We start from the raw sequence: 10,626 nt of genomic DNA on the forward strand, positions 1-10,626 counted from the left end.
TCTCTCTCTCTCTCTCTCTCTCTCTCTCTCTCTCTCTCTCTCTCTCTCTCTCTCTCTCTCTGTCTCTTCCTCCCTCGCAGAGCCCCGTGCCGAGCCCGTTACTACCTGTTACCCCATTACATCGTATATACCCGTGCATTCCATTTTATTTCCAGTTTCTTCTTCCTCTGTTGTGGGGTGAAACAGGGTGGCGCGACGCGTCGTCCAGCTTGGCAGAAGGAGGTTCAGGCGCGCGTTATTAATTGTTAAAAGACCGGGACAAAGATGGAAATTCGCGTGAGAACGTCCCGGCCGTGTGCTTCGCAACACACCGAACCTCGAGCGCGTGTTTTTCGCAAAGCTGCGCGTCGATTCACGCCGGTTTTATTGTTATCTGTCTTTATTCGCACGACTTTACTTCGGTGTCCATGCGAACCGCGTATGTCCGCCTGTTCAGGCTAAATGTGCTTTTTTCTCTCTCTACGAATAAACTTTGTCTTTCCCTCTCGAAATATCGTACAGTCGGTTGTACAATGGTTTGTTGGGCACGATAAGAGAGCTCACCGAATTGTGAAAATTGGAAGTCATTGCCAACGGGTTTGTGCAGTAATAATGTAATTAACAATGCAATTAATTATAATAGAAATTGATAATATGATTATTGCGCAAGCTAGTCGACAATGACTTAATTTTGGACAGTTTGTTGCAATCCCAACTTCATTGTGTCTAAACTTATGCGCTTAGACTGTCTTCTTGTATGAAAGGGTTGGAGATAAAATGTAAAGGATACCTATATTTCCCTTTTACTATTTATACAGCTTTGTTACCATGTTATCTTCTCGCCAACTTTCTCGGAGTAAAATTTCTCTCAAAAATAGAATGACCAGAAGCTAACCCGAGTAGTTTTTCACTCATGTAGAGTGAATTCTTCGCCTTGAATTACCGAGTGAATATTTTCACTCAAAATTAAAGAGTGAATCTGATGTACTTGATTGTCACAGTGACATGTGTGTATGTGTTTACTGCAATCATTTACTCATATAGAGTCCACTCCTAATTCGAGTGAAACATTCGCTCTTACGATCTCAAGTGGCAGTATTTTTACTATTGCTTCGAGTGAATATATTGCCATTTTTCACTTGTTTTGACTGAGATTCTACTTTAAGAAATTTAAAGTTCGTTATATAGCAAAGCATTTACACGTCAGTCCACACCATGCTTCACTTTTCGCCAGCTTTCTCCAATAAGAGTCAAGCTGGACAAAGATCGAATGCCATAGACTTACAGAATAGACAGCGTACTCTTACAGGACTACGGACGACAAGAATGAAGGACGGAGATTTACTAAGTCAAATGCTTTCTCTTTGTCGCACAGTGCCCTAAGAGGGACCAAACTATACTTAGAAAAAGCAAAACAGAGAAAGAAAGAGAGAATGCATTGATCGTAGGATCGCTTCTTCGTTCTCTCCAACTAGATGATTAGACAAAGAAAGCGCATCCTATCTCCTATCATCCATTAGCCTCTCTTACTAATGCTGACTTCGTCTCTCCTACAATGCGCAGTCTATTCTATATGTCTGTGGTCTATAGCGCATCTTTTTCAAATATAGTCTTTGCTGCATCTTGCGAAGTGTGTCCATGTGTGTAAGTTTAAATCGTTTAGCAACTAAATGTACACCCTCCAGTCGCGACTCCAACCTTCGATACGTGATACACGATGCTTACGGCCGGATGCGTATATTTGATCGAGCCTCCGATATACGACATAAATTAGCGATGCCGGCGCGGACGTGAATTAAGTTGCGCGCCACCGTCACGTTTCTCCGGAGAGGACGGTTCCTCGCGTTTGCGTTATTTCCCCAGTCCCGCCGCATTTTCCGGATGATACGGCTGAAGTATACAGAACGAGTCCGGCTACTTCCGCTAGATATACAAGAGGATCTCTCCTGAGATTCTCTTGGGGCCAACTGCTCCGTTCCGCAGCAACGTTCTATGCCGTGCGCGCCCGGGCTTTAGGATAGGGTGCTTGCTTATGGACCGGTCGTAGGAGCTCGGCACGAAGGAAACCAGGAATGTAATATTAAGGCATCCAAAGTCCGCCGAAGTCTCGGTATTCCCTCTTGACGCGCGTACGTTCCAACCGACTTCCCGCATCTCCGACGCTCGCAAATTTACAGGAACGGCGTTGCATCGCATATCTAAACAGCTCGAGCGCGATAAGTGGTCTCGTCCGTCCGCCCGCCCGGGCGAATGCATCGAGTCCTCCGATAGATTCGTGACCCTCCTCTATCACTCCTCCTCTGCGTGGGTATAAAACGACACTCTGCGTGATATACAGGGTATCAGCGGACGAAATTGTTGCTACAACTTGAAAGGGACGATTCTACGAGAAGAATAAGTCGAGAATAGCATTTCTCGATTTGGGGTTTTATTTTCGAGCAAAAAAAGGAAGGAAATGTGAAATAAGATCCACAACAACTCGAATCGAGTCACTCAAGTTCACAGTTGTGTTTGTTGAGCCAATGTTGCTCTGATTCTTTTAGGCGAAATTTTCTCGTCTTCTTTTAGGAGCCGTATTAATGACTGTCACACTGGAAAGATACGTGTAAATTTATGTAAAATTTATTTCTGCGAAATAAAGTTATATATTTATTTCCATGATTAAATTTTATATTGCACGATTAAATTTTCAAGTACTTTTTTTCTCAGTATAAAACTTGTCTCATGTGAGATATTTACATTTTTATTCAGAGCTCGACCCAAGTTTTTCAGTTAAATTGTGATACATGTGACATTTATATATCTGTAATCGTAATTCAACTAAAGAGAACATCCAAGACAATATAATCTCTTCCTTTGTGGAATCCTCTTTATATGTATGACCTCAAGAGAATTCTTCTAAAATCAAAAGGGACATAAGCACAGCATTATTTCTTTTCATTAGACGAGGAAAGATGCTCGCTTGCAGCTAAAAGTCTTTTTCTTAGGTGTTAGAATATTTTCCTCTTAGAAGAATACTCTTGGGGCCATATACATGAGAGGATTTCTCCGAGGATGATATTATATTTTTTATGAGTGAACTTTCATCTAACTATGAATTGAAATTTGAATACCTCGCTTGAGACGAGTCTTCAAGCAGTAACTATTAATATGGGCCTGTACCTCTTGTTTGTGTAGAACAAGCTAGACTGAACGGGGTGACACAAAAGCGTTTTGTTCCTCCGGAGATAGTCCACAGGGAGATTTACGTCGTAGCATTGTCAAGTGCACGCGATGAATTTCCAAAGTCGCTTTATTCCAAAAAGACGAAACCTTGTATGAAAAAAATGTTATTTCATACTTCTCATTTATTTCTTCACAGGGAAAAGCACATCCCTAATCTCGAGTTGTAGCAACTGTTCGACAGGCTATATATAATCGTGCTCTAAACGAGAGGCAGACGAAATATCGATTCAGAAGAAACACGAGCGCGCACAACAGCGCGAATCGGGATGAAGTTACAAAATCGTCGCTAATTAATTAATTAATTTTCTCACAGTTGGCGATTATCTCGCGTTCTTATTCTAACATGAAGAGATGGTGGAAGAGAGAGAAAAAGAGAGAGAGAGAAAGAGAGAAATGTTCGTTTCTTATTTAAGATTGAAAAGCGGAGAATTATTAATTCCACGATAATAAACTTGCTGGATAATTTGTTATAGGAATCCTTCTCTTGCTCGGGGAAGATCCCCGAGATAAAACGCTTTGGTCGGCAGGTATGCCAGACTTATCCGTAATCCGACCATTGTAATCGTCCTGAATTCTCTTAACAAAGTTATAGCAGGAAGAAAAAGTACGTGGCGTTGTGAATATTATGCAGATTCCTGAATAATGTAAAATAATTACGATTCACCGTAGACGAGGCAAGTTTCTTTGCGCAAGGGCATTCGCGCTGCGACAACCGGACGGGGGTGTGGTACAGTAGTGGGGGATAGAAACGCAAACAGAAAAAGGGGCAGAATGGTCGGACGAGGAGACGGAACTTGGTGAAATCGGGCAATTTAAATTCACCCGAAAACACGGGATGGAGGAAGAGAGTGGGAGGTAGGGAGGAGGATCCCTTTTCTCAAGAAAGCGTTTAATTCGCGCAGAGACGCTTACTTATTCATACTAATGACCAGACACAGCCGCGGGTAATTAGCGTGCGCGGCTGTTTTGCGTGGGCCGACATTGCGACGTCCGTCCGAACGAGACATTTCGCGAAACAATAATAAATCGTTTATCCTGCGACACATATGCACAAATTTCGCGGGAACGTCTCCCCTTCGCGACGATATTACATCCTCGCGAACGACCCTCCCGGGAGGGGCGGGGAGCGGGAGGACGAAGGAGGAAAAATCTTTACCCAGCCGTGGAATCCGATTACGTCGCGCGTTGTGTATATAAATATGGATGTATACGCGCAAAGGGGGATGTATTCCTCTGCTCTCTGCCGGCTTCTCTTCTCTCCTCTCGTCCGCGCTGTTCCGTTTCTTCCGCGACACTGTGCGTCTGAACTGCGATCCTGGCGCGTGCAGCGCGAGGGAAGTGGCTTTGTTACGTGGAACAATATAGTTTTCCTCTCGGAACCGCGCACCCACCTCGCCGCGGCCCCGTCTTGAATAAGGTTTATGCCATTCAGACGCTCTACATCGTTTCTCGGGCACTTCCTTCGCGGCCTTCAAGCGATTCAGCCCCGACACTGAGGGGAGGAATTAAGAGCAATTCGCAAACGAGACGAGAGTCATCGTCGTGGCCCTCAAACAGCGTACGGTTTTGTCGCGCGGGTGAGACGGAATTTTGCCGTGCGCGCGCAATCGCTAAATATTGCGCTTTTATCTGCTTTTGTTTGCGCTCTCCAGCCGCTCGACGACGCGTTGGATATGCGTAGGCATACGAGATGTCACTCGCGGATATCGTAGCGTACGCTGTTATATCGGCCGCTTTTTTGCGACCCCGTATCGAGCATGTCTGACTCGACATCACGTTTCATATTCTATAGTCCCTCTTTTTTAATACATTCATTTTAAATGCATTCTGTAGATTCTTTCATTGGCAATGAATGCGATTTATATCTAGATGCTATACTGTGTGTGAGAGAAGAAATATCTAGAAAATAATAAGTATCTATTTGATGGGGGTACTGATGACATATTTACTTAAATCTAAATTTGTTTATTTAAGTGGAATAAATAATTGCTGTCATGAAAAGAGAAGATTTTCTCAAGGTTTTCAGAAAATGCATATTTTCTTATAGTGAGAAATTTACAGCACAGAAATTTACGGCATATTTTCTTATTTGAAAAAATATTTTAATATATCTTATTAGCACCCACTAAATAAATATGTTTTATTTTTTAGCTTTTTTTCTCTCAGTGCACATGTATTAGTGTAACGCTTCGTGAACGTTTAAATTGTACCCTCACAAATGCGCAATGATATCCCGCGGCGTGTAGTCATTCGGATCCAGCTTCTAATCTTCTAATGTCCAATTTCTTCACCTCCGGTTAACTTTATCTGCCAGTTATTTTATTGGAATTGACCAATCATATTTATGGTTGGCAAGATTAACCAATCACGGTTGATATTTATCCGACAGATAAAGTTAACCGGAGGTGAAGAAATTGGTTGATGTCCGTTCGTCGTTGATTGCATTTTATTCACTTGGCTACATTGAACTCGTAAACGTGATCATTTCAATGTCTCTGAACGATTCAGCGAAAAGCACGATGAATTCCATCACTTTGAGAATATATTCGCGAGCAAATACATCACGTCCAACAAAAATCGAAAAGAAAAAAGGGAGTATTCGGTTTGCTTTGTCGAAAAGAGAGATTCTTTTGCGAGAATACTGGTTGGAATACTGGTTGGAATATTGGAATGGTTGTTCCGACAGGAACAACAATTGTATATGCGTATCAAATTTAGTGTTTATCGCGATCGAAATAACATTACAACTCGCGTGCGTGTCACACGTGAACGAATTTAGCAAATTGCAGGCCGCAAAATTTATCCCGAATTCCACATGTGGTCGCGCAATTCTGAAGTGCACTTTACATCTCTTGAAACAATTGTGGGATCATGCTGGGAAGAATAATTTTCTGAATAATACTGTATCTTGAAAAAGAAAAGAATTAAAAGAATTAGTCGAAAATATCTATGCATATAAATAAGTTTCCTAAAGATGAATAAGACTATTTGCAAAAGTGATTGTTTCGAGCTGTGCATTTCAGTGAAAGGTACAAATACACAAATATAAGACTCTACATTGAGAGAAAAATATTTGGTATTTGTGTGATTGTGCATAGTTAAATAATTATAATCAGAAAGTCCATTTTCACAGTAAGTGCTTTATTACGACTTTCTTGTTAAAACAATAAAAAGATATTGTTGGTGTCAGCAATGACTATGATTTGTAATGAGATTAATCGACTATTTCTTTCTCTCAGTGTAAATATCTACAAACTGAGTAAATCGCCTTGATTTTTTTACACAACGATCACTAATAAACCCACCACCTGAATTTTTTTTCTTCGACTCACCGATTATCAGGAACTCGGTCACATTCTGCTACAGATCTAAAACGAAAAGTATATCATCGTTGATTAGTTTGCTGATTAAATCGTTGATTAAAAGAGAATTAATGGCTTAGCTTGGGAAAATACGCGTAGATATGAGAGTATAAAAACTTCTTGGGATCGTGGCAATATTCAACGATTCTTACTTGTACAACCATGTCCCCGTTTTCGATTGTAAAGGGTTAAATGCAAGAATACGGAAGCTCTATAAACTTACCTTCGAGCTGATTGGCCCAAAGCGGAATCTCCGGTGTAGCACATCCGCATATCTACCAAACTACATCCCCCGGGAATAACATTTACCTATTATGACCACAATATCCGCCAGATCTGAAACAGAAAACAAAGTTTCTTCTTAATTATATTAATAAAAGTCAACGTATCTCAAGTTCAAGTCATCAAGACGGAATATATTCTTTAACTGATGAAAACAAAAGGTAGTAAGGTAAAAGTGCCAATTCCCAATATAAAATATCTGTATAATGAACATATACAAATATTTTATGTTGAATATTCATAAATATTAGTATTTCAAGATCAAAACAATAAGAATGTTCAGAGTTTGGTATCTGGAAATTGGTATCTTAATTGTCATCAGAAGATTCGGACATGTGTCTCTGTTCAAGACGATCATAGCGTGATAATTATATATGCGAAATATAACGCGTTTCATACGATCGATTCAGAATAGCCGGGAATCACGCGCGACGCCTGCCGAGTCGTTCAGTCTCGCGTCGAGGACTGTTATGATTGTGATCATTTATATTCGCTCGGCAGTCTCTGAAGCCATCACGTAACTTCTAATCGGCGAATTACGCTTGAGAGAAGACATTGCGTTATTTATTCATTAACTTAACATTCTCTATAGCGTAATGTTAACATCATTATACAGGGAGTTCGACAATTCGTCATGCAACCGCGGCGCACAGGTAAAAGTCATCGAATATAAAATTCCGCTACCATTTTGCAAAAAACCACTTAAAATAATTGAGTTATTGAAGAAAATTGTTTGCACAAAACCATTAAATTTTTAATTAATTAATTAAGTAAAATTGGTGCGTTATCGCGAACTGGTGTAATTAAATTTTCTGTTGCTTGTGTGTGAGGGCTAGAAGTGAAAAACTCGATTGTAGAGGCAGAAAGATTCCTTTGTAGGAGATTTCTATTCAGCTTACTGGTTTCAGTTATTTCAAACGAATTTTGGTGCAGACGAATATTTTCGGTCGCAGAGATATTTTTCGTTGGCGAGTTTTTCGCCTGGTCTCCGTTCAATTACTCAAACTGATATATTTTTTCCGTGCACACACACCGATCTTCTTTAATTAATTAAGAATTTATGTGGTTATTTGCGAAATGGTAGAGAACTTTTTTGTTTCATTCAATGCACACAATGGCAGACGTTGCTATCAGCTAGTTTACCTGCTATATTGCGCGTGATCATTCACGAAGCTTCTTTGATTAATAACTGAAAATTTTACGTGGTTAATTTTGCGAAATGGTACTAGGAATTTTGTATTCAGTTTGGTGAGTTCTACCTATATCTCACGACTGCATAACGAATTGCCGGACATCCTGTACATTATTTTATAATATTCCCTCTTGACACTGAAGCTGTCAAAATACATAATTCCTCCACGATGACAGCCACTTGGCGTCGATGGGCATCGCGGAAAATAAACAAAAATGAGAAAACAGTTTTTTTTTAAGATAGGACATTTACGTAATGTAAATATATCACTACACATATGCATTTTTGCATTAATTAAGCGTTGAAACACTGAAATAAACGCAAACCACGTGCTATTATCAAAATGTGGCCGAATTTTCCGGCTGGAAAAAACAGCAGGAAAATAATTCAGACTGCAAAAGGTTAATATTATACAATGAACGGCACTTGAACACAACGTTAAGTGAAATTTTTCTGCCTAATTGAAAACTTGTATTGAGCGAAATAAATTTTCGTTTAAGATAAATTGCAAAAATAAAAATTCCCTAAAAGCAACGTGGAAGTTTAGTAGCTCGTTCATGAAAGTTTTGATCTGTAAACTCGTTACGTTCGTTTTTTAGTTGATACAATTATTAATTTTACTCAGCGACTATGAAATTACACGTTATAAATTTTACACTAGTAATAACAGCGAGAATCGCTATAAATTTTACGACCCTTTGGAGAGTAGCTTGCAAAAACATTGCGATAATGGGATGCAGATTTTTTGCAACGTAGATAGATTCACGGCATGTACGCGTCGTTATCACGACAATTAATAACTTTGAAAGTAGATCAGTCGATTTGTCCGCATAGTCGACGGGATGAAAATGCGGTTGCGGAGACGGTAGGTTAACGAAACATCGGTGGTTCCGAAACGATCCCAGGCTGCCTGGGTTGCGATTGGGTCGATGGGTGTCCGTGGTTCGTCTCAGCGAAAGAGGGAGGTCGTAAATACCGAAACGTGACCGTGGAAGTGATTCTAGACCTCGCTGGCCCCATTTAGATGCACCTGGTACCATGCTGTGTTGTACGTCTTTGGGTCGTTCTCGCGGCGAACGTGTTCGCCACTATGGCTTACTCATTAAAATTACCTGCACCTTTCGCAAAAGGTTCTTCTCTCTTCCTTGTTTCATTTTGTTTTGAAAGAATCGCGTTATTATCGTTGCAGATCGTAGCTTTGATCGCGAAAGTTTGTTGTCGAAAATTGCTAGCTTTTATTTGCAGAGCAAAGAAAAAGAGAACAAAATCGTAAAAGACAATCTTCTCTGAAAACTCTTTCTTTCATCGAATTTCTAACACGTTGACAGCCAAGCTGATTTCCATTAATTGTAAAGATTTGATGTACAGTTGAACTATTAAGATGAATATGATGTGTCTTCGTAGGTTCTCCATTGGCTGTATAAGCAGTTTTTTTAGATATAATTAGTTATATAGTGAAGTCGGGATATCCAAATTCGATTCTTGGCTCAGTACTTTTTTCAAAAGGAATCAATTAATTGCATTTTTAATAATTCGATAAGGAGGATAGAATTATTAATTAATAATTGGTTCAAAGTCAATGCTGTATAGACTAATTATAGTTTTCTTTTAAGCGCTTCAAAGCTTTGCAACGTCTAATGGATCGCACTCTATGATTACATATCTGTTCAGTGGTCAGATCCATTTGACGTTGCAAAAGCTTCGAAGCGCAGTAATAGATTATAATCACAATCTTTCTCTCTTGTTCCAAATGGATCCTACTTATAGTTATGAGGTAATCTTTTATTTCCATGCCATATTGAACAACATAAGCGAGTAAAATCGAGAAAATTGCCTTCAACTTTGAAAACACTGATTTTTCGATTCTTGTTCGTTAAGTATTTTTTATTCAGCTTAGTGATAATAAGCATCGTCAAGCTATCTTTGTTCAAAGCGGCACATACTGGCCATGATCATTTCTCTAGCCAATTACGCCACGAATTTAATCCTTCGAGACGGCGCTTATCGCGACTGCCGGGAAGGTTCATTGATTGAACGAGCGATTCCTCTATCAATCTTACCGTCTCACTGATAGGGCTCTCGTCCCTTTTTTGCCGCCGACACATCGATCGATCGACCGGCCGGTCGGTCGGTCGGTCGGTCGGTCGTTCGTTCGTTCATTCGTTCGTTCGTTCGTTCGTAGCTACGTACTCGAGTATAGAAAAATAACGCGCAAACGCCGCCGCTCTTGCTCCAACGGGCGAAATACTCTCCACTTGTCCGCGCTTAAAAGATCCACTTCATCGGAAGGGAGAACTTCGCTGGCCGAGACAAGTGGAAGAGTTAAATCGTTGGTCAGGGAGCGAGATTGAATTCTCGACCGCTACCTCGTTACCGCGCTTTCCAGAGTGACCAACGTTAGTTTGAGTTCCGGCGAATTTTCATCAGACGGCCGACCGCTGCTATTTGAGAGTCCTCCCCTGTATCGTCGCGATCACGGTTATTCTGCAAACAAAAAGGCCATCAGAGCTTGAGAAAAAGAGAGAAAAAGAGAGAGAGAGAGAGAGAGAGAGAGAGAGAGAGAGAGAGAGAGAGAGAGAGAGAGAG

The 10,626-nt window shown here is 40.5% G+C and overlaps 1 protein-coding gene across 17 annotated transcripts in view; it reads left to right on the top strand.

The window, feature by feature from the left end:
- Nucleotides 1-10,626, top strand: part of LOC116848927 (E3 ubiquitin-protein ligase MYCBP2) — a 299,038-nt gene that overhangs the window by 98,435 nt on the left and 189,977 nt on the right. The window lies entirely within an intron of this gene.

The sequence above is a fragment of the Odontomachus brunneus genome, unplaced genomic scaffold (genome assembly GCF_010583005.1).
Source record: "Odontomachus brunneus isolate Ranch 3 - 2012 unplaced genomic scaffold, Obru_v1 Obru_scaffold_102, whole genome shotgun sequence".
In the NCBI taxonomy this organism is placed as follows: Eukaryota; Metazoa; Arthropoda; class Insecta; order Hymenoptera; family Formicidae; genus Odontomachus; species Odontomachus brunneus.